This window comes from Pristiophorus japonicus, chromosome 1 (genome assembly GCF_044704955.1).
Source record: "Pristiophorus japonicus isolate sPriJap1 chromosome 1, sPriJap1.hap1, whole genome shotgun sequence".
NCBI classification, from domain to species: Eukaryota; Metazoa; Chordata; class Chondrichthyes; family Pristiophoridae; genus Pristiophorus; species Pristiophorus japonicus.
In genome coordinates this window covers 73,371,541-73,396,133 of record NC_091977.1, presented here as the reverse complement: position 1 = coordinate 73,396,133, position 24,593 = coordinate 73,371,541, and positions in this window count along the sequence as shown.

Here is a 24,593-nt window from a genome sequence, read left to right as displayed (position 1 = left end):
GCCTAGCCGATCCAGTCTTTCCTCATATGTCAGTCCTGCCATCCCGGGAACCAGCCTGATGAACCTTTGCTGCACTCCCTCAAGAGCAAGCACATCCTTCCTCAGATTAGGAGACCAAAACTGCACACAATACTCAAGGGGTGGTCTCACCAAGACTCTGTACAACTGCAGTAAGACTTCCCTGCTCCTTTACTCAAATCCTCTTGCTATGAAAGCCAGCATGCCATTTGCTTTCTTTACTGCCTGCTGTACCTGCATGTCTACCTTCAATGACTGATGTACCATGACATCCAGGTTTCGTTGCACCTCCCCTTTTTCGAATCTGTCACCATTCAGATAATAATCTGCCTTCCTGTTTCTGCCACCAAAGTGGATAACCTCACATTTATCCACATTATACTGCATCTGCCATGCATTTGCCCATTTACCTAACCTGTCCAAGTCCCCCTGCAGCCTCTTAGTATCCTCCTCACAGCTCGCACTGTCATCTGCAAACTTGGAGATATTACATTTAATTCCTTTGTCTAAATCATTAACGTATATTGTAAATAGCTAGGGTCCCAGCACTAAACCTTGCGGTACCCCACTCGTCACTGCCTGCTATTCTGAAAAGGACCAGTTTATTCCCACTCTTTACTTCCTGTATGCTAACCAGTTCTCTATCCACGTCAATACATTACCCCCAATACCATGTGCCTTAATTTTGTGTACTAATCTCTTGTGTGGGACCTAGTCAAAAGCCTTTTGAAAGTCCAAATACACCACATCCACTGTTTCTCCCTTGTCCACTCTACATAAGAACATAAGAATTAGGAACAGGAGTAGGCCATCTAGCCTCTTGAGCCTGCTCCGCCATTCAACAAGATCATGGCTGATCTGGCCGTGGACTCAGCTCCACTTACCCGCCCGCTCCCCATAACCCTTAATTCCCTTATTAGTTAAAAATCTATCTATCTGTGACTTGAATACATTCAATGAGCTAGCCTCAACTGCTTCCTTGGGCAGAGAATTCCACAGATTCACAACCCTCTGGGAGAAGAAATTCCTTCTCAACTCGGTTTTAAATTGGCTCCTCCGTATTTTGAGACTGTGCCACCTAGTTCTAGTCTCTCCGACCAGTGGAAACAACCTCTCTGCCTCTATCTTGTCTATTCCTTCATTGTTTTAAATGTTTCTATAAGATCACCCCTCATCCTTCTGAACTCCAACGAGTAAAGACCCAGTCTACTCAATCTATCATCATAAGGTAACCTCCTCATCTCCGGAATCAACCTAGTGAATCGTCTCTGTACCCCCTCCAAAGCCAGTATATCCTTCCTTAAGTAAGGCGACCAAAACTGCACGCAGTACTCCAGGTGTGGCCTCACCAATACCGTATACAGAAGGACCTCCCTGCTTTTGTACTCCATCCCTCTCGCAATGAAGGGCAACATTCCATTCGCCTTCCTGATTACCTGCTGCACCTGCAAACTAACTTTTTGGGATTCATGCACAAGGAGCGGAGGAGCGGGCTGGATGGCGCCAGACACGCTGGCGCGGCGCCTAAATTCTGCCAACGTCCGCCACGCGGCCGATGCCATCGAGTCGCTAAAAACAGCTCTGGGCCCTGACCCCGTTAGGTGCATCGAGGAGGCTCAAGGACGTGGGGAGATCCCGTCCGAACTGACCCCCGTCCGGACGGAATTCCTCATCGGCGCCAAACCCCGGAACCTCCCTCGGGGGCCGACGCCTCACAACTTGAGCCGCCTCGGGGAAATCCCCTCCGTGCCTTTCAGTTCCGCGCGGAGGGGTTTCCTGTACGGGCTGCTCCTGCACACTCTCAGCTTTGCCATCCTCGACGGCCGTCCGGACACGCCATGGCGTACCATCTTGCCGTCCGGAGGAGGCGGGGGTCCCCGATGGAGGGCACTCTACGCAGGGGTCCTCCCACTATTCATCGGGGACTTGGCCTGGAGGGTGGTGCACGGAGCAGTGCCGTGCAACAAATTTTTAAGCCGGTTCATGGACTCCCAGGCCGCCTGCAATTTCTGCGGTCTGGAAGAGTCCGTGTTCCATGTTTTTATTGAGTGCACAAGGTTGCAGCCCCTGTTCCATTATTTGAAGGGGCTGCTCCTGAAATTCTGGCTGCACTTCAGTCCCACTCTCCTGATCTTTGGGCACCCTGTGCGGAGGGGAGCGGGTAGGTCCGAAGGCCTCCTCGTAGGACTGCTCCTGGGCACGGCCAAGGGTGCCATCAGCCGGTCCAGGCAGCGGGCGGTCGAGGGGGTCGTTCAACCTGACTGCCTGCCTCTCTTCCGCTCTTACATCCGGTCCAGGGTGTCCTTGGAGATGGAGCACGCGGTGTCCACCGGTACGCTCGCGGCCTTCCGCGAGAGGTGGGCACCGGAGGGACTGGAGTGCATCATCACGCCCGGCAACCAAATTTTAATTTGATTTTACGTTTTAAAGTTTAATTTGTTTTAATTGCCGGTGCTTTTAGTGTCCCCCTCCCCTTTTATAGGGGGCACTTTGAAAAATGTGATTTTAGCGCCCCAAAAAAAACCAAAAAAAAAGAAGGAAAAAAAAAACACACAAAAAAAAACACAAAAAAAGGAAAAAAAAAAGGGGCCTTGAAAATGTCTGCTGTGTCACCCAGGCGGGTGGCACGGTTTAATGTTTATGTTTTTTTCAGGTAAACTGAAAAGAGTTTCATGCACAAGGATCCCCAGGTACCTCTGCACCGCAGCATGTTGTAATTTCACCCCATTCAAATAGTATTCCCTTTTTTTGTTTTTTTCCCAAGGTGGATGACCTCACACTTTCCGACATTGTATTCCATCTGCCAAACCTTAGCCCATTCGCTTAACCTATCTAAATCTCTTTGCAGCCTCTCTGTGTCCTCTACACAACCCGCTTTCCCACTAATCTTTGTGTCATCTGCAAATTTTGTTACACTACACTCTGTCCCCTCTTCCAGGTCATCTATGTATATTGTAAACAGTTGTGGTCCCAGCACCGATTTCTGTGGCACACCACTAACCACCGATTTCCAACCCGAAAAAGACCCATTTATCCCGACTCTCTGCTTTCTGTTAGCCGGCCAATTATCTATCCATGCTAATACATTTCCACTGACCCCGCGTACCTTTATCTTCTGCAGTAACCTTTTGTGTGGCACCTTATCGAATGCCTTTTGAAAATCTAAATATACCACATCCATCGGTACACCTCTATCTACTAGTTACATCCTCAAAATACTCTAGATTTCCTTTTCATAAATCCATGCTGACTGGACCGATCCTGTCACTGCTTTCCAAATGCGCTGCTATTACATCTTTAATAATTGATTCCAGCATTTTCCCCACCACCAATGTCAGGCTATAATTCCCTGTTTTCTCTCTCCCTTTTTTTTAAAAAGTGGGGTTACATTAGCTACCCTCCAATCCATAGGAACTGATCCAGAGTCCATGGAATGTTGGAAAGTGACCACTATTTCTAGGGCCACTTCCTTAAGTACTCTGGGATGCAGACTATCGGGCCCTGGGGATTTATTGGCCTTCAGTCCCTTCAATTTCCCTAACACTATTTCCTGACTAATAAGGATTTCCCTCAGTTCCCTCTTCTTGCTAGACCCTCGGTCCCCTAGTATTTTCGGGAGGTTATTTGTGTCTTCCTCACTGAAGACAGAACCAAAGTATTTGTTCAGTTGGTCTGCCATTTCCTTGTTCCCCATTATGAATTCAACTGATTCTGACTGCAAGGGACCTACATTAGTCTTCACTAATCTTTTTCTCCACATATCTATAGAAGCTTTTGCAGTCAGTTTTTATGTTCCCTGCAAACTTATTCTCATACTCTATTTCCCCCTTTCTAATTAAACCCTTAGTCCTCCTCTGCTGAATTCTAAATTTTGCCCAGTCCTGTTTGCTGTTTTTTCTGGCCAATTTATATGCCTCTTCCTTGGATTTAACACTTTCCCTAATTTCCTTTGTTAGCCACGGTTGAGCCACCTTCCCTTTTTTATTCTTATGCCATACAGGGATGTACAATTGTTGTAGTTCATCCATGTGATCTTTAAATGTCTGCCATTGCCTATCCACCGTCAACCCTTTAAGTATCATTCTCCAGTCTATCCTAGCCAATTCACGTCTCATACTGTAGAAGTTTCCTTTCTTTAAGTTCAGGATCCTAGAATTAACTGTGTCACTCTCCACTTTAATGAAGAATTCTACCATATTATGGTTACTCTTCCCCAAGGGGCCCCACATGACCAGATTGCTAATTAATCCTCTCTCATTACACAAGACCTGCTCTCTCGTTGATTCCTCGACGTGTTGGTCTAGAAAACGATCCCTTATACTCTCCAAGAAAATCCTCCTCCACAGTATTGCTACCAGTTTGGTTAGCCCAATCAATATGTAGATTAAAGTCACTCATGATTAAAGGTCCAGAACCAGGGGTCACAGTCTAAGGATATGGGGTAAGCCATTTAGGACCGAGATGAGGAGAAACTTCTTCACCCAGAGAGTGGTGAACCTGTGGAATTCTCTACCACAGAAAGTTGTTGAGGCCAATTCACTAAATATATTCAAAAAGGAGTTAGATGTAGTCCTTACTACTAGGGGATCAAAGGGTATGGCGAGAAAGCAGGAATGGGGTACTGAAGTTGCATGTTCAGCCATTAACTCATTGAATGGCGGTGCAGGCTCGAAGGGCCAAATGGCCTACTCCTGCACCTATTTTCTATGTTTCTATGTTTCTATAACTGCTGTACCCTTATTGCATGCGTCCTTAATTTCCTGTTTGATGCCATTCCCAACCTCCCTCCTACTGTTTGGTGGTCTGTGCACAACTCTCACTAACGTTTTCTGCCCTTTGGTGTTTTGCAGCTCTACCCATATAGATTCCACATCATCCACGCTAATGTCCTTCCTTACTATTGCGTTAATCTCCTCTTTAACCAGTTACTCTACCCCACCTTCTTTTCCTTCCTGTCTGTCCTTCCTGAATATTGAATAACCCTGGATGTTGAGTTCCCAGCCTTGGTTACCCTGGAGCCATGTCTCCGTAATCCCAATTACATCATCGCCATTAACAGCTATCTGCGCAGTCAATTCATCCATCTTAATACGGATGCTCCTCGCATTGAGATTCAGAGCCTTAAGGCTTGTTTTTTTAGCACTCTTTGTCCTTTTAGAATTATGTTGTAATATGGCCCTTTTTGATTTTTGCCCTTGATTTCTCTGCCCTCCACTCTTGCTTTTCTCCTTCCTACCTTTTGCTTCTGCCCCCCTTTTTACTTCCCTCTGTCTCCCTGCATAGATTCCCATCCCCCTGCCATTTTAGTTTAAACCCTCCCCAACAGCACTAGCAAACACTCCCCCTAGGACATTGGTTCCGGCCCTGCTCAGGTGCAGACCGTCCAGTTTGTACTGGTCCCACTTCCCCCAGAACCGGTTCCAATGTCCCAGGAATTTGAATCCCTCCCCCTTGCACCATTCCTCAAGCCACGTATTCATCTGAGCTATCCTGCAATTCCTACTCTGATTAGCACGTGGCACTGGTAGCAATCCTGAGGTTACTACCTTTGAGGCCCTAATTTTTAATTTAACTCCTAGCTCCCTAAATTCAGCTTGTATGACCTCATTCCATTTTTTACCTATATCGTTGGTACCTATATGTACCACGCCAGCTGGCTGTTCACCCTCTCCCTCCAGAATGTGCTGCAGCCGCTCCAAGACATCCTTGACCCGTTCACCAGGGAGGCAACATACCATCCTGGAGTCTCATTTGCGGCCGCAGAAACGCCTTTGTATTCCCCTTAAAATAGAATCCCCGATCACTATAGCTCTCCCACTCTTTTTCCTGCCCTCCTGTGCAGCAGAGCCACCCCTGGTGCCATGGACTTGGCTGCTGCTGCCTTCGCCTGATGTGTCATCTCCCTCAACAGTACCCAAAACGGTATATCTGTTTTGGAGGGAGATTATCGCAGGGGACCCTTGCACTACCTGCCTTCCCTTGCTCTTGCTGATGGTCACCCATTCCCTATCTGGCTGTGTAACCTTTACCTTCTGTGTGGCCAACTCACCAAACATGCTATTCACAACATCCTCAGCATCACGGATGCTCCAGAGTGAATCCATCCGCAGCTCCAGTGCCGCAATGCACATGTCAGGAGCTGCAGCTGGATACACTTGCTGCACATGTCGTTGTCAGGGACACGGGAAGTGTCCCTGATTTCCCACATAGCACAGGAGGAGCATGACACGGGTCTGGGCTTAACTTAACCCTTAAATTAACCTAATTGGTAACAACGGCAAAGGTTTCTTACTGATAAGAAAAGAAAAAGATAAAGAAAAAAGAAAAACTACTCACCAATCGATCAACCAATCACTTATGCGCTTGGCTTTGACATCACACTCGATTTCTTTCTAAGTGTTTGCCTTTTGAATCTGAACCTGCTCTCCCTCTGTTGAGCTGCTCTCCCAACTGCTGCCCTTTTATGGGCCTCACTCTCGCTCTGTTGAGCAGCTCTCCCGACTGCCGCCCTTTTATGGGCCTCGCTCTCCTTCAGTTGAGCCGCTCTCCCGACTGCTGTCCTTTTATGGGCCTCACTCTCCCTCACAATCTCATAGGAATGCCTGAACTGGATTATTCTGAACTTTTCCACTTCCTGTGCAAGCTATCCTTTTGACTTCTTGAAATAAATTGTCAATTTGGTGTCACTTTTAGCAAATTATGGGTAATTTTGTACCTGACACATATCCAAAAAGGATCCTTTCTGTTATGTTTATAGTAACTCCACAAGACTGTACATCTTAACCTCAAACTGTTGTGACCTCGGTCTCTTTATTGTAACTCCAGAGTGGAGAAGCAGCATGGTAGATTACCTTTTATACCTGCTTGCCCAGGATGCACAGGTGACCCTTAGGTCTCCCACAGGTGTTCCCCCTGGTGGCAAGTCTTACACATTGGTGAGGTTTACATCCATAACACTTTCCATCCATCGAGAGAGAAGATTTGAATGCCAAAAAGAGTCAGTAGCAATATACCTTGGGACAAATTATGACATTTGTGTTCATTGTGTTATTCATTTTAAAAGTATGAATAGTATTTTAATTTGATTTCATATGATTTGTAGTTTTGAAAAACACGCTCTGTGAAGGGTGACACCAAATACCTCGGAACATTCTTTCTCTGCTCAGGTGCTGACTGACCTGCTCGGCATTTTAAATACTTCCTGTGAACATACGGAAATGACGGACAGGTAAAGACCAACTGGTCCATCAAGTTGAGTGTGACAGAATCTGTTGTACCCCACACAGCAAAAGGGTTGATGGGCACTGGAGAGGGAGCAAACCAATTGATTCCAAGTGTAACAGGGCTGAGCTCCAGCGGAAGGTTAAGGGGGAATCCAATCAAATCCAAGAATACAAAGAAAGTAATGTTATAAGTCAGGTAAACACAGAAACTGCTTCCTCTGGCAAGTGGACCGGTAACCAGAGGTCATAAAATTAAACAACTGGATAAAGAACCAGAGTAGAAATGAGAATTTTTCTCATACAGTGCGTTGTTAAGATCTGGAATGCATTGCCTGAAAGGGTAGTGGAATCAGATTCCATGGGAACTTTCAAAAGGCAATTGGGCATGTGCTTGAAGAGAACTAATTTGCAGGGCTATGGGGAAATAGCTGGGGAGTGGGATTAAATTGGACTACTCTTTCAAAGAGCTGGCACAAGCACAATGGGCTGAGTGGTCTCCTTCTGTGCCATACGATTCTATAATTCTATGCCTATGCTTCTAAGCATGCTCCACACTCATGATGGCCGGAGCATCATGACTAAACATTCTTCCCCCACCCCAAATTCCCCCACCCCACTTCCGCAGCCACGTAATCTCCTGGGATCTCCTAAAGAAGCAAAAAAAAACAGGGCCAATAAGGGAAAAATACTCTGGAAAATTCCTATCCAACCCCCTCAGATGATCGAAATCAACCCAGAAGATTACATGGACCAAGAATTATCTGTAAAACTCCCATTTGAAGGTATACTGGGTGTCAGCACACATTGCACCAGCCGGCAGCACATTCCAGAAGCTCACTACCAATGTTTCCAATAGTCTGCAAAGCGGCTTGGCTACATAGCTCTCTGTCGGTCCCACACAGCCCGGGACTGGCTTTTCCCATGTTAAATTTCGCGCCTGCGCCTGCGCGAAACTGTGAATGGGCCACGCAGTCCCCCAAAAAATCAGGGGTAACATTGCTCACTGCACTGGATACAGAAAAAAACCCTAACATCCAGTCTATTCCTACTCTTGCAAAGTCTAAATTCATGTCCCCGGTCCTCCCCAATCTGTCAAACTGGAATAATATATTAATAGGCACACTATCCAGACCTTTCATTATTAAAGTGGAAAGCTGATGGTGATACCATTACAGAACTTGATCCTGGAGAACTGCTTTAATGGTATACTATTGGCCTGAGGCTCAGACTGCATAGAGTATAGAAACATAGAAAATAGGTGCAAGAGTAGGCCATCCGGCCCTTTGAGCCTGCATCACCATTCAATAAAATCATGACTGATCATTCCTTCAGTACCCCGTTCCTGCTTTCTCTCCATACCCCTTGATCCCTTTAGCCGCAAGGGCCATATCTAACTCCCTCCTGAATATATCCAATGAACTGGCATCAACAACTCTCTGTGGTAGTGTTTTGAATTAATAATAATAGACCCAGATTCGGGATCTGGATGAATGTTAAATAAGAGACAAGACAAATGAAGTAAAGAATAAGATACCGTTTACTGAGAGAAAAGAAACATTAATAATACAGTTTACGAAGAAAAGAGAAGTATGATAAAGATGCAACAATGCTCATGGCCTTCAGCCTATCGGGAGCTCCACAGCGACGGCTGGTCTGGAGTATTGGGGGTCCCGGCACCGCTCGCGAATCATGGTCCAAGGTGAAGTTCGAAGAGCTAAGGGACAGTGCTGTCAAAAAAACATACTATTGAACAAAACATGGGTGCATGTGGCTTATGGCCAACTCCTAATCTGTAAGGCCCCAGGTGCTTGTCCACAAAGCATGAGATCTCGAGCCACGGACCGTCTCATAACAAGCTGGTGTGCATCCCAAGGTTGCTTTCTCTCTCTCTCTATATAGCAACAACAATCCACGAAGCATGGAGCAGAAACACACTGTGAATGACTAAATATCATCATTAACAGTATGTGATTAACTCCACACAATACAGGTAGGGAATTCCATAGTTTAACAACTCTCTGAGTGAAGAAGTTCCTCTTCATCTCAGTCCTAAATGATTAACCCCTTATCCTAAGACTATGTCCCCTGATTCTGGACTTCCCCAACATCGGGAACATTCTTCCTGCATCTAACCTGTCCAGTCCCGTCAGAAATTTTTATGTTTCCATGAGATCCCCTCTCATCCTTCTAAACTCCAGTAAATACAGGCCCAGTCGATCCAGTCTCTCCTCATATGTCAGTCCTGCCATCCCAGGAATCAGTCTGGTGAACCTTCGCTGCACTCCCTCAATAGCAAGAACATCCTTCCTCAGATTAGGAGACCAAAACTGAACACAATATTCCAGGTGGGGCCTCACCAAGGCCCTGTACAACTGCAGTAAGACTTCCCTGCTCCTATACTCAAATCCCCTTGCTATGAAGGCCAACATACCATTTGCCTTCTTCACCGCCTGCTGTACTTGCATGCCAGCTTTCAATGACTGATGAATCATGACATCCAGGTCTCGCTGCACCTCCCCTTTTCCGAATCTGCCGCCATTCAGATAATATTCTGCCTTTGTGTTTTTGCCACCAAAGTGGGTAACCTCACATTTATCCATATTATACTTCATCTGCCATGTATTTGCCCACTTGCCTAACCTGTCCAAATCACCCTGCAGCCTCTTAGCGTCCTCCTCACAGCTCACACCACCACCCAGTTTAGTGTCATCTGCAAACTTGGAGATATTACACTCAATTCCATCATCCAAATTATTAATATATATTGAAAAGAGCTGGGGTCCCAGCACTGAGCCCTGCGGTACTCCACTAGTCACTGCCTGCCATTCTGAAAAGGACCCGTTAATCCCGGCTCTCTACTTCCTGTCTGCCAACCAGTTCTCTATCCACATTAGTACATTACCCCCAATACCATGTGCTTTGATTTTGCACACCAATCTCTTGTGTGGGACCTTGTCAAAAACCTTTTGAAAGTCCAAATACACCACATCTATTGATTCTCCTCTGTCCACTCTACTAGTTACATCCTCAAAAAATTCTAGAAGATTTGTCAAACTTGATTTCCCCTTCATAAATCCATGCTGACTTGGACCAATGGTATCACTGCTTTCCAAATGTGCTGCTATTTCATTCTTAATGATTGATTCCAACATTTTCCCCACTACTGATGTCAGGTTAACTGGTCTATAATTACCTGTTTTCTCTCTCCCTCCTTTTTAAAAAAGTGGTATTACATTAGCAACCCTCCAGTCCATAGGAACTGATCCAGAGTCGATAGACTGTTGGAAAATGGTCACCAATGCATCCACTATTTCTAGGGCCACTTCCTTACGTACTCTGGGATGTAGACTATCAACCCTGGGGATTTATTGGCCTTCAATCCCATCAATTTTCCTAACACAATTTCCCGCCTGATAAGGATATCCTTCAGTTCCTCCTTCTCACTAGACCTTCGGACCCCTAGTACATCGGGAAGGTTATTTGTGTCTTCCTTTGTGAAGACAGAACCAAAGTACTTGTTCAATTGGCCTGCCATTTCTTTGTTCCCCATTACAAATTCACCCGAATCCAACTGCAAGGGACCAACGTTTGTCTTCACTAATCTTTTTCTCTTCACATATCTATATGTGTGACAGATAACCGCCAAGATATTATGTATTAAAGATCAGACTGCACATCACAGCCGGGGGGCAGATATCTGAGCTAGTGCATTTACTCACTCCACTCACTGCTAGTATATTTCTAAGAGCTCAAACGTGAGTGTCGGCTTTCTCAAATACTCAATGGCTCATAATTTGCGGTCAGTGGCGAAGCAAATGCGCTCATCACTAGCCCCGAAGAAAGTTACGCACAGAGTGGGAAGAAGTTTGCCTTTTTTGATGTTCAATTGATTTCAGTGCATAATGGGAATTCATAATGCAATGTTGCAGTGACATCAACAAGCTGGCTAGGCACTAAATCACATTTCAGAATTTTCACAGACAGGAAACCAGGAAATGAGAAACTGCTTTTATCCAGACTTTTTCAAAATGTTACAGAGAGTGAAGTAAAGATTGGGGCTTTCACATGACGATAAGATACAAGCTGAAATATCATGACAAACTTAAAAAAAAAATTTTTTTAAGTTTTCCACAAATATAAAAAATAGTTTTTGAGGGCTAGAACATTTGTTTATCAGCCGATACACTGTTAAAACCCCAGTTACCTGTATTCCAACAAGGCTTAACATTTAGAAACATAGAAACATAGAAATTTACAGCGCAGAAGGAGGCGCTGAAAATGGGATATTTAACATTGATAGTGTAAAGTCCTGTCCCCTCAGTACAGATTCACACGAGGCATGTAGTGAAGTCAAGGTCACGCTGGACCTGCACCTTTATTTCACAGCTCTGCAATGCTGCACTTGCCTGAGACCTGTCCTTATATACCTGTCTCTTGCAAGTGCACCCCTGGTGGTAAGGTACGCTGGTGGTTACAGGTCCTATCTTATTATAGTCATATAATCGCATGTTAGGATACAGTTATATATAAAAATGTAAGATACATGACATCACCCTCCCCCAAGGTCTTATTGTCTTTCTAGGTTCAGTCTCTCAGGTGGTCTACGCTCTCGCGTGGAGCGTCTGAGTTGTGGTTCAGTTGTTTGCCTTGGTGTCTGTTTTTCTTTGGGTGTGGTTGCTGGTATCTCGCCTGGGCTGTCTGTTTCGATTGATGTGATTATTGTTGACTCGCCTGGGCTATCTGTTGGGATTGCCCTTTCCTCAGGTTGTTCCCTCTGTCTGTCCACCAGGTGTGGTGCGAGTTCCACATTGTAGTCTGCCTCTGGTTCCGCAGTGTTGTTGGTAAATCTGCTTTTGACTTGGTCTACATGCCTCCGGCACATTTTGCCATTGTCCATTTGAACTACCAGTAGCCTGTTTCCTTCCTTGCCCGTTACTGTCCCTGCAAGCCATTTGGGACCCCTGCCATAGTTAAGTACAAACACTTTGTCCCCTATCTCATTCCATCTCCCCCTCAAATTTCTGTCATGGTACTCAGTCAGTTTACGGTGCTTTGCCTCAACGATTTCGTGCATGTCTGGGAGGATTAATGAGAACCTTGTTTTTAAAGTCCTTTTCATCAACAGTTGCACGGGGGGATCCCAGTCAGTGAGTGCGGACGAGATCTGTATGCCAACAGCAATCACAACAGGTGACCCTGCAGCGTGGGACCTTGGATTTTAAGCATGCCTTGTTTAATGATTTGCACTGCTCTCTCCGCCTGGCCGTTGGAGGCCAGCTTGAACAGTGCCGTCTTGACGTGAATTATGCCATGGTCAATTATAAAGTCTTGGAATTCTGCGCTGGTGAAGCACGGACCATTGTCACTGACCAATATGTCAGAGATTCTGTGCGTTGCAAACATGGTTGCGAGGCTCTCCACAGTGGTGGAGGTTGTGCTCGAGATTAAAATGGTGCATTCGATCCACTTTGAAAATGCATCTACAACTACAAGGAACATTTTGTACGTGAATGGGCCCGCATAGTCTACGTGCACCCGTGACCACGGTTTGGTAGGCCATGGCCAGGGGCTCAGTGGAGCCTCCCTGGGGGCATTGCTGAATTGGGCACAAATGTGCACCTTCGGACGCAGAGCTCCAAGTCCGCGTCAATACCAGGCCACCAGATGTAGGATCTGGCCTTCATGAGAACGATCCCTGGGTGCTCACGGTGGAGCTCCCGGACAAATGCCTCTCTGCCTCGCAGAGGCATGACTACTCGGCTGCCCCACATCAGGCAGTCTGCTTGTCGTGATAGCTCATGCATGCGCTTGTGAAAGGGTTTTAATTCCTCTGCCCAGTCACCGGTTAGGACACATCTTTTTACTAAGGATAACGTGGGGTCGCTGGCCGTCCAGGCTCTGATTTGGCGAGCCGTCATGGGCGAACCTGTGGACTCAAAGACATTGATTGCCATGACTATCTCACAGTCCTGTTCATCAGATCCTTCCGTGGTCACCAGGGGTAGCCTGCTGAGCGCATCGGCACAGTTATCTGTGCCTGATCTGTGCTTTATGGTATAGTCGTAGGACGCCAGCATGAGTGCCCACCGTTGACTTCGCGTCGAGGCGTTGGCGTTTATTGCCTTGCTCTCAGATAGGAGGGACGTGAGGGGCTTGTGGTTGGTTTCTAACGTGAACTTGGCCCCGAAAAGGTATTGGTGCATCTTTTTGACACCGTACACGCACGCGAACGCCTCCTTCTCTACCATTCCGTACCCACGCTCCGCCCGCGAAAGTGACCTGGAGGCATAAGCTATGGGTTGTAATTTGCCCGCACTATTGACATGTTGCAAAACGCACCCGACCCCATACGCTGACGCATCGCATGTGAGAACTAGCTTTTTACCTGGGTCAAAGAAAGTCAAAACACTGTTGGAACACAGAAGGTTGCGTGCCTTATTGAAGGCGAGTTCCTGGGCGTTCCCCCTAAACCAATCGCACCCCTTCCTGAGTAGCACGTGGAGAGGCTCCAGCCGTGTGTTTAAGTTCTGCATAAAGTTCCCAAAGTAATTGAGTAGCCCGAGAAAGGCGCGCAGTTCTGAGACATTCCGGGGCCTGGGTGCCAGGCGAATTGTGTTTTGGACTCTGTTGGGCGGATTCCATCAGCGGCAATCCTTCTGCCCAAAAATTCAACCTCGAGTGCGAGAAACAGGCACTTGGATTTCTTGACTCGTAGGCCTACCCGATCCAACCGCTTTAGTACTTCCTCCAAATTATGGAGATGGGAGTCGGTGTCCCTGCCCGTGATAAGTATATCGTCTTGAAATACAACCGTCCCCGGATGGACTTGAGCAGACTCTCCATGTTGCGCTGGAATATGGCAGCTGCCGACCTGATGCCGAATGGGCAATGATTGTACATGAAAAGGCTTCGATGTGTGTTGATGGTGGTGAGTAGCTTGGATTCCTCGGTCAATTCTTGCGTCATATACACAGATGTGAGGTCTAATTTTGAGAAAAGTTTACCTCCAGCCAATGTGGCAAATAAGTCCTCCGCTCTGGGCAGCGAGTACTGGTCCTGTAGGGAGACTCTGTTTATGGTAGATTTGTAGTCCCCACAGATTCGTACGGATCCATCAGGCTTCATGACTGGGACGATGGGACTTGCTCAGTCGCTAAATTCCACAGGTGATATAATGCCTTCCCGCAGAAGCCTGTCTAGTTTGTGTTCAATCTTTTCCCTCATCACATAGGGTACAACTCTGGCCTTGTGATGGACCGGTCTAGCATCCTGTGTGATGTAGATTTTGACTTTGGCCCCTTTGAAAGTGCCCACACCTGGATGAAAGAGATGTTCAAATTGCTTTCTAACTGTTGAGCAGGAGGTCCGTTCCTCTAATGACATGGCATGGACATCATCCCATTTCCAGTTTAGTTTTGCCAGCCAGCTTCTCCCTAGCAGTGCTGGGGGGTCTCCGGGGACAATCCACAGGGGAAGTCGGTTCACCATCCCTTTGTGTGTGACAGAGAGCATGGCGCTGCCGACGACTGGTACGATTTATTTGGTATAGGTCCTTAGTTTGGTGTCGGCCCTTGTGAGTTTTGGTCTGTCTCTTTTATGCGGCCACAGTTGTTCAAATTGTTGAGCGCCCATGAGAGATTGACTCGCTCCCGTATCCAGCTCCATGTTGACAGATATCCCGTTGAGTAGGACCCTCATCATTATAGGAGGCATCCTGTTGTAGGAGCAGCGGCCATTGATCGTGTTGACCCGCTGTACATCGGTGTCCCAGGTACTGTCCCCACCATCTTCTGGTCCGCTTTCCGACCCATCCGATTCGTATACCAGCCGAGCTGCCATTTTTTTGCACATGCGGGCCAAATGCCCTGTAATTCACAATTTCTGAAAACAGCCTGCTGAAATCGACATCCCCTTGACGAATGCCCACCCCCACATCTCCAGCACAGACCTGTTCCATTGTTCAAAGTGTTCCCAAAGAATGAGCTGCGTCTGGCTGATCTCTCTTGAGCTTCTCTCAGTTTGTAGTTGATTGCTCGCGTTGTGGGTTGATGAGGTGTGAACAGCCGTTCCTGTGGCCCTTGATGGCTTCTGCCTGCTGTCGAGAGCCTGATCACCTGGTTTTGTCTGTGTGTGAGGGTAGCAGTTTATTTAGTGCTGTGAACTTCTTGTTCCGATATTTCGTTAGTTGTCGTACCTGCATTGTAAATCAACCTCGTTTCTTCTTCCCCTACCAAGAATGTATGTGCAACCAGTGCTGCTGCCTCTAAGGTCAGGTTCTTGGTCTCTATGAGCTTTCGGAATATGCCTGTGTGGCCTATTCCTTCAATGAAAAAGTCTCTCAGCATTTCTCTCCTCAGTTCATCGGAGAACTCACATAAACTAGCCAACCTCCGAAGTTCTGCCACGAAGTCCGGTATGCTCTGGCCCACACAGCGTCTGTAGTTGTAGGACCTGTGTCTGGCTCGAGCTGGCTTCAGGTGGTCTCTTACCAGTGTTCCCAATTCTTCAAACGACTTGCTTGCTGGTTTCTCGGGTGCCAACAGATCCTTCATTAAAGCGTATGTTTTCGAGCCACAGCTGGTCAAGAGATGGGCTCTTCTCTTGTCTGCCTTATCGTTGCCTAACCAGTCTTTGGTTACAAAGCTTCGCTGGAGCCTTTCTATAAAGTCCTCCCAATTGTCTCCCGCATTGTACTTTTCATCTGATCCGTTGTTCGCCATTCTGTGGATTCTGTAATCCCGTAACTCGTCGCCACTGTAAAGTCCTGTCCCCTCAGTACAGATTCACACAAGGCATGTAGTGAAGTCAAGGTCACTCTGGACCTGCACCTTTATTTCACAGCTCTGCAATGCTGCACTTGCCTGAGACCTGTCCTTATATACCTGTCTCTTGCAAGTGCACCCCTGGTGGTAAGGTATGCTGGTGGTTACAGGTCATATCGTATTACAGTCATGTATAGTATGTTAGGATACAGTTATATATAATAATGTAAGATACATGACAGATAGTACCACTGATTGGCTATGGGGGACGGTGCACAGTGTCGGAGCAATGATTGACTGGCGCAACTTCAAAATTTCTGCTTTTGGATGCCCAAGCGCTAAATCCTTCAATTGTGGTCAGTTTCAGAGGGGCGGGTGAAGACGCGAACGCTGTTAGTTCGCCGTCATGACCCACCGCAAAACGCTCACGATCGTTCTGGTCACTTTTTAAACCGGGATTCGCATTTCACCGGATAAGACAAAGCGTAAATCTCAAGTGTTTGATAGGACCTTTCTGAAGGGGCTTCACAATGCTTGGCTTTAGTGTGTTTAGATTTCCTACAACGGTCAAGACCCAATTGAAAAGTTACGTGCTGCCACTTTCACATCAACGCGGAGCAAAAACTGTTCGATATCCACGCGAAAGTGGCAGTATAACTGCAGGGTAAAAGTTTTCCTTGGGCTTGATAATTGCTTCCAACCCTCTATTTGATTTTCAGTGCTCCATTTCAACTGACTAACACTGTTGTGGTAAATGGTGAAAAGAATAACATTAGTGTTCCAGATGGAAGTGTTTTCTTGCCGGCGTCATGTTGCAAAAAAAAGGCCCATCGGCTGCTTCTGAATGGGAGTATTATTGTAACAGATGTAAGCAGATGGTCCGCTAACGGGCTGCAAACGCTGTTCACGATAAGCTGCTCTTCTTGACAGCAACTTCACTCCTAACTTTAAATTTGCTTGACAAATTCCATGGGTCAATCGAGAAGTGTTAGGAATTCCCTCGGGGTGACGTGCAGCTTCTGGGCCCGGGGTCCACACGTTGCTCTCGGACAGCGAGGGTTAAGAAGAGACTTCAAAAGCAAAGCCGTCTTACTAAATGGCAAACTGTTGATTCCATCTCCAGCTTTTAGTCAAACACACACACGACAATTAGCTTCGATATTCCGGTTGTGGGGAATGAACCAAGAGCTGTTTGGGTCAGGTTCGCTCCAGACAAAATCCGCTAGCATTTGGACTGTACTGACAATTCTAAAGATAGAAAAAATGTTTTGAGAATTCATTTAGGTTGTGGGATTCTAGTCCAATACATAAACCAACAGTTCCGATGAAAGGTCATCTACCTGAAACAACAATTTCTCTCGCCACAGACCTGCTGAGTGTTTCCAACATGTTCTTTTTTTATTGATAAACTATGCTGGCACAGCCCGATCAATATTTACTATCCCTATTTTTAACGTTCCCTTATCGACGGAAGATCGCATGTGCTACTGATTGAGTACAAATACAAACATGCAATAGAGTGAATTTATCCCAAGGATGGTTTGATTAAATGTTCAATCTACTTGAAAGGAAGGTTCTATCCCATTCAGCTTTTAAGCAGTTTAGTGCTAGTACTGCTCGTTTTTAATAAGTGTAAACTGCAAGTTGAACTTGTAAAGTTCAGAGGGAGTCGTGGCTCGTTTGGGATAATGGGTCCATGTAAATTGCAACAAAAAAAACAACGCTCATTGCTACAAATTAAAACCGACAACAGGAATAGACCACCAACTGGAAATTGTTAGCGCAACATTAGAACCCAGAAACTGGGGAACAATCAAACATGTCAATATTGTGGAGCTTCAGAAATTTTACTTTCTAAATCTCTAACTTTTTTTTAGAAAATCCCTTTCGAATGTGAAACTTTTGGATGAAATCCGCGGAATGTTAACCGTTAAGATCACCAGAACACGATTAGTTTTTAAAAGTCAAAATATAGGTTTTTCGAGAGCAGAATGTCAGCAGGCACCCGGTTACCGGGACATAGTTTCAAGCTGCATGTTTAAATATCTGTTGAACCGCGCGCGAGGTAAGAAAGGGGAGGTTTGAGCAGGAGGGTTTCGTGCGGCAGAAAAAACACAATTCAAATTGGACATCTATTAAAAGTAATTTTAGATTAATTCTGATGGAGATATTTGACCCTGAAATGAGCTTCTCTCCACATATCAGCAACATAACTAAAACCGCCTATTGCCACCTCCGTAACATTGTACTTCTCTGCCCCTGCCTTGCCCCTCCCTATCTTGGTAGTCTCCTTCAGTCCTACAATCCCCCAGATAGCTGCGCTCCTCTAATTCTGCCCTCTCCCATCCCTGATTATAATCGCTCAACCATCGGTGGCTGTGCCTTCAGCTGCCTGGGCCCTAAGCTCTGGAACTCCCTCCTAAACCTTTCCACCTCTCTACCTCTCTTTCCTCCTTTAAGAGGCTCTTTAAAATCAAGCTTTTGGTCACCTGCCCTAATTTCTCCTTATGTGGCTTGGTGTCAAATGTTTTGTCTCATAATACTCCTGTGAAGGACGTTTTACCATGTTAAAGGCGCTATCTAATGCAAGTTGTTGTTGTTGATATACTCAAGATGTAAGCCCCGTTGGTTGGTGATGAGGAAGTTGGCAATCCGATGTTTTACAACTCTCCAACAACTGCACAAACCCAGATTTATTTTTTGTTATTATGTTGGCCAGCACGCAATATCATCGTTGCCTTGCTGAGCTACATTGTAAGACATAAAAAGTACTTAAATACTGCGGATGCTGCAAATCTGGAATAAAAACAAAGCATTTTCTGTGTTTATTAACATAGAAAGTATTTATTTGTTTAGACAGAAGATATCGCAACAAACTGAAGCTAAAGTGTAATAAAATATCAGCGTTTTGCTTTTCAGGTTTAATTTGTTTCTGCACAATTTTTATTAATGTGCGATACTAACTTTACAACGTGGATTGTTGTTTTTTTATGTCCCAAATGGGAAAACAGGCAGCCGTTTTTTGTACTAACGAGCTAACCACGTTTGTAGCTGTATCTGGAGATTTAAAATCGACGCTTAAGGATTCGACTGAATAGGACCCTCGTGCTTGGCAATTTGCACGTTTTCGCCGGTTCGGATAGTTTGGGTAGAATATGTGCAACGATAAAACTGCACTCGCCTCGACTGCACTCAGCAAGGTATAAATTCGAACAAGATTAGTGCTCCATACCGCCATAAACAGCAAATATTGCACAGGCTGTTAAAATACTTTCAAGTATCTTTGTACAAACAGAATAAGTTCATAAATCATTCTGGCCGAACATCCGCCGAGTCTACGGTATAAACTCGAGAAAATCATTACCTAAGGTGAAAAATATTTTACTCGTACACTAGAATCGTCACGAGACAAAGGTCACAGTAATAAGTACAGAATAGTTTCATCAGATATTTGTTACCCAATAAGGAAAGGACCACTTCTTCAGTAGAGATAAACGATCGTAGAACCTTTTTTATTCTATTTAAAAGAATTCACTAAGAATACAGTGAATATTCTGTCAACAGCTTGCCAAAAGATGTTATGCCTGGATTAGGATTTTTGTATCCAATAACAGACGAATCTGCCCATTTGTTGGCACAAAGTCGGCTTCAGAATGCCGGATCTGACCATATTGCAGCCACTTAACAAATTGTCCGGTGTCATTGAAAACAACGTTAAATAAAATTGTAACTGCATAATGGCAATTTAAAAAATCCAAACGACCAAGTAATCGGATTAATTGTTAGGTTTACCCTATGTAAAAATCTCTTTGTTAGGCAGGTGATTCTATTTTTTTTAATTAAAAAAATAAAAATGACAATTTATTGCTAAGAATTATGTTTGGATTTACCATCAGTTGGTGCCGCTGTATATATGATTTTGATTTGTGTTCAGCAAAAATCACTAAAGAGCACGCAGACACTCAAGGATTTAAAAAGTAGGGAAATATAAAAATAAATTGGTTTGCAGATAAATCTGGAAATGTAGCATCAATTTATTTTTGCTTTATATTCCTGAGAGTAATTGAGTAAGTTTCCTTTATTACATTTTTGTATTTTAATGTTATTAAATGATCTCCAGTGACGTTGCTTATGGTGAGTCAAAGGATTGATTACCTGTTGAATAACCATACAGATGTTTATGCTGTGATTTACAGTGTCTGACTTAATCAAAATACTTTTTTATTGAATGGTATTTGGGGATTTTTCCTGGTGTTTTGAGGGATTGAATTCGACAACTCTGTCCATTATTCCCTGAAAGGTGTGAGTAGCCTTTTTTTTTACATATATTCCTTTTGCTATGCATTTAGTTATCTATTTCAATGTTAAAACTAAAAATATTAACACAGCTAAATGGTATACAAGATGCAGCAATTGGAACTGAATTCCCATGGGCCATGATACCAGCACCTATGCTGACCCCACCAAATGTTGAGGGTTGGTGGGAGGGCAACAAGTGCCTGCTGCAATAGAAATCATAGAAATTTAGCAATGTGGGTGCATTTTGGACAGACTGGAAAATCCAGTACTGGTATCACTTTCCAGGGGAGTTTCCCCCCACATCAACTCCCACAATCCCCCCCCAAACCCCACCTTCACCCGCCCCCCCATCCCCAGAAAAAAGCTTTGCGGAGCACCTAGCAGCCACACTTAAATATGTTTTTATTAAATCTCAAGATTCTTTGGGAGTCTAGCCTGGACTTTCCTAGTGGGGCTCGCCTGTGCCCTGCAGGAAGTAACCCTCATTTCAGTGTATTAGTCTTCAATGTTACATTGGGTCCCTGTGAGGACAAAAATACAGGAACTCCTAGCATAGTTAGTTTCCACGCTTCAATTCAACCTGGCTGATGCAGATGCCCTTCTACGGTGCTGAAGTAAGTCCAACCCCCTATTAGTCTTCATGGAAGCCATGAGGTAATGCCAGAACTTGGTGCATCTGGGTCCTGGCAGAGTTTGTGACTATTCCAGCAGGCTCCTATCAAAATGAATAATTTTGGTCTCCTATTATCTAGGAGTATGGCAGAGGGTAAATGCAGTTTAGCCACATTTGGGGATGCCCTTCACTTTGATAGTACTGGGAAATGGCCGTGGACTTTGGGAGCACTATGGAATAGTCTACATATTGGCAGAATTTGGATGAGGGTTCTGGAATGCGACAGTACTGCAGTTAGGCTGCTGGAGATGGTAGCTTTTGGGGGTTCTATGATCTGTCATTACTAGGGTTTGGAAGAAGCGTGGAATGCAAATTTGAGGTTTGGAACAACAAGGGTTTGAATTTTAAATTTGGCTCACTGGTGGACTCTTGGAATCTGACAGTAATAAGTGGAGCAAGGAATATGGGGGGCATCTATGTCTGGTAGCACTGGTTTGTGACCTTTTAGGGATCCAAAGTGCCAGCCTTATGTCAATGGTCGCACTCTCATCTCAAATCAGAACATTGTGAGCTCAAGTCTCACTCAAGAGATTTGAGCACATATTCTAGCCTGACATTTAAGTACAATACCAAGGAAGTGCTGCACTGTTGGGGCTGCTGTCTTTTGGATGAGACATTAACTTGAAGCTCCACATTCCCTCTCAGGTGGATGTAAAAAATTCCATTGCACTATTTGATGAAGAGCAACAGAAGTATCCTGGTGTCGTGGCCAACATTTATTCCTTAATTAACATCAGTAAAATCAACTATCTGGTCATTGCCTCATTGTTGTTTTTGGGACCTTCCTGTGTGCAAATTGTCTGCAGCATAATGGCCCAGAAATTCCGCTTTCTCCTTCCCGTGGGCATTTGACAAAATTTTAGAGAAAAAATATGCACCTACCTGAAGGTGCTGCGCACACTCGACTTTCCGATGCACAGGCCTCATCTTGTTGCGCATCGCAGCGCGTGCACATCGGGACGTGTGCAGGCCTGGAGCTGGAGTCACATGATTCTGGGCAGTCAATCAGGTATAGTGTAATCTCGCAAATATTCTGTACACATTATGTAGTGTTACTGGCCTGTAATCGTTCAAATAATTAACAACTAAATAAGACAAAAAGAGAACAATGCACATGTTGAATATCTGAAATCTGAACAGAAAAGTATGGAAATACACACAGCAGGCCAGTCAGCATCTGTGACCATCAAAAAACAGGTGTGTAACCTACATCAGAAGAAATAAATAAGATTCAATACTAATGATTTTGCAGTAATTGAATTTCAAGTTTATTTATTCACACGTTTCAATGTTTTCTGATACACTCATGAAGGGAAAAAAACAGCACATTAATAACGCTATGATTTAATTTTTGGTATTCAAATTAATATTGCTGCATGGAGCTGTGGAATTCTGGCCCTAAACCTCTTTGGCTCTCTACCTCTCTCTATTCCTTAAGACATTCCTTAAAACCTACCTCTTTGACGAACCTATCCTAATATCTCATTATGTGGCTTGATGTCAAATTTTGTTTGCTAATACTCCTATGAAGTGCCTTGGGATGTTTACCATCTGTTAAAGGTGCTATATAAATGCAACTTATTGTCTTTGGAATGATGGAAATGATTGCAATGAAAGTCATCTGGAAAGCTAGCAATGGTGGTGCTAATATTTGACACATTTTTCAAGCAAGTAGGAGGAAAATTGGCTTGACTTGGAACTCAGTGATGCCTGACGTCAAGTGTCCTTAAGTGTGATGATCAGGTGTGGATAGAATTGGACTCTGCTGTTATGTCCTTGCACAATCAGATTGTCATTATATCTCTGCTTCAGTTTACAAATGAAGAATATCTATTTGGGCAAGGTATGGAAGATAGGTAGTGAACATGAACTCATGAATGCCAATGTCAGTGTTCGCGCTCAGGCCAACATCCCCAGCATCAAAGCGCTGACCACACTTGACCAGCTCCGTTGGGTGGGCCATATTGTCCGCATGCCCGAGACTCCCAAAGCAAGCGCTCTACTCAGAGCTCTTACACTGCCAGGTGGGCAGAGGAAATGTTTCAAGGACACCCTCAAAGCCTCCTTGATAAAGTGCAACATCCCCACCAGCACCTGGGAATCCCTGGCCCAAGACTGCCCTAAGTGGAGGAAGAGTATCTGGGAGGGCGCTGAGCACTTCAAGTCTCGTCGCCGAGAGCATGCAGAAATCAAGCGGAAGGAGCGTGTGGCAAATCAGACTCCCCACCCACCCCTTCCTTCAACGACTGTCTGTCCCACCTGTGACGGAGACTGTAATTCCCATATTGGACTGTACCTGAGAACTCACTTTTAGAGGGGAAGCAAATCTCCCTCGATTTCGAGGGACCACCTATGATGATGATGATGATGATGATAGGGCAGCATAAGGCAGAATCTTTAGAGGAAAGAAAAGAATTGAGGAAAGATGCAAATTGAGAGCAGGGATCTTGTTTTCCCCAGTGTGATGTGTGAAGCCATACACAACCAAGAGGGTCCCATGTTCTACCTATGGTCTGTGCAATTACCCATTCTTAATCAGGGTAAGAGGTTTTGTGGTAACACAATTTGTCCTGCCATCTCTGTACTATAGAGGAGCAGAGTTGACAGTGTTTCCATTGCTGATCCCTACGCTGTCATCTGTGATGGAAGTGTGAGTGTTGATGTTCGACAAGAACAGGATTAAGTTTGATTGTGGTGGTGCATTGGTAGAATGACTAGGTATGTATTTAGCGGCAACAGGACAGTTTATGCAATGCATTTCTTCATATTTAAAGAAATGATAGTCCTCTGTGAGATGCTATATGAATGCAAGTTGTTGCTGTTCTTGAAAAGCCCACTTTCTTTCACGTTTAAATATTTCCAGTTTCTTTTATATATTTTTTATTACCCAAAAGCATTCTCAGAGGGAAAAAGCTATCGGTCTTAAGGAGTGTATACAAATTACCTCTGTAAGTTGACTGGAAGAAAAGATTCGAGGTGGCGTTTTGTCAAACGCGAAAGAGCGTGAAACTACTTCTGATGCTTTTAAAACACATTTTATATATGTTTTAAACCGTCACATAATTATTGTTAACATACATCATGCAATAACTTCCCAAAGGAGTTACAGACACGTTTTTCAGAGCTACAGTTTTTCCAGACAGGATCCGCTGGAATAACAAGTGGGAATGGCGCTATAAGGCCATAAGAGTCCCATTGGTGAATACCTGACTCCAGGGAATGTGTAAGAAGACAAGAGCGAACTTCTGGAGTCCAAGGAGGCGGATAAGCCCGACGTTCCGTAACGAAAGACGGTGTCAGCAGTGAGCGGGCCCTGCAGAGGAGTGAAGGCCGAATTGATGCCTCCTAGAGACACCTTTCTAACTGGATGAGGATCCATTCCATTCCCTGGAGTGCCGCTAGAACATAACTCACTCATACCGGAGACAAGGTGAACATTCATCACCGCATCATCCGCCGTCAAAAAGTACTCGATCGCCTTCACCACGTCTCCGCTGCATCCCTGGAGCACCAGCCCCAGGGCTGATCTCTTCTCAGAGGGAAAAAGTCGCCGTAGTATCTCAATGTGACTCAGCCTGCCTGGTCGGACCTGGGTCCCGCGGCTCAGTGCGGCAGGCC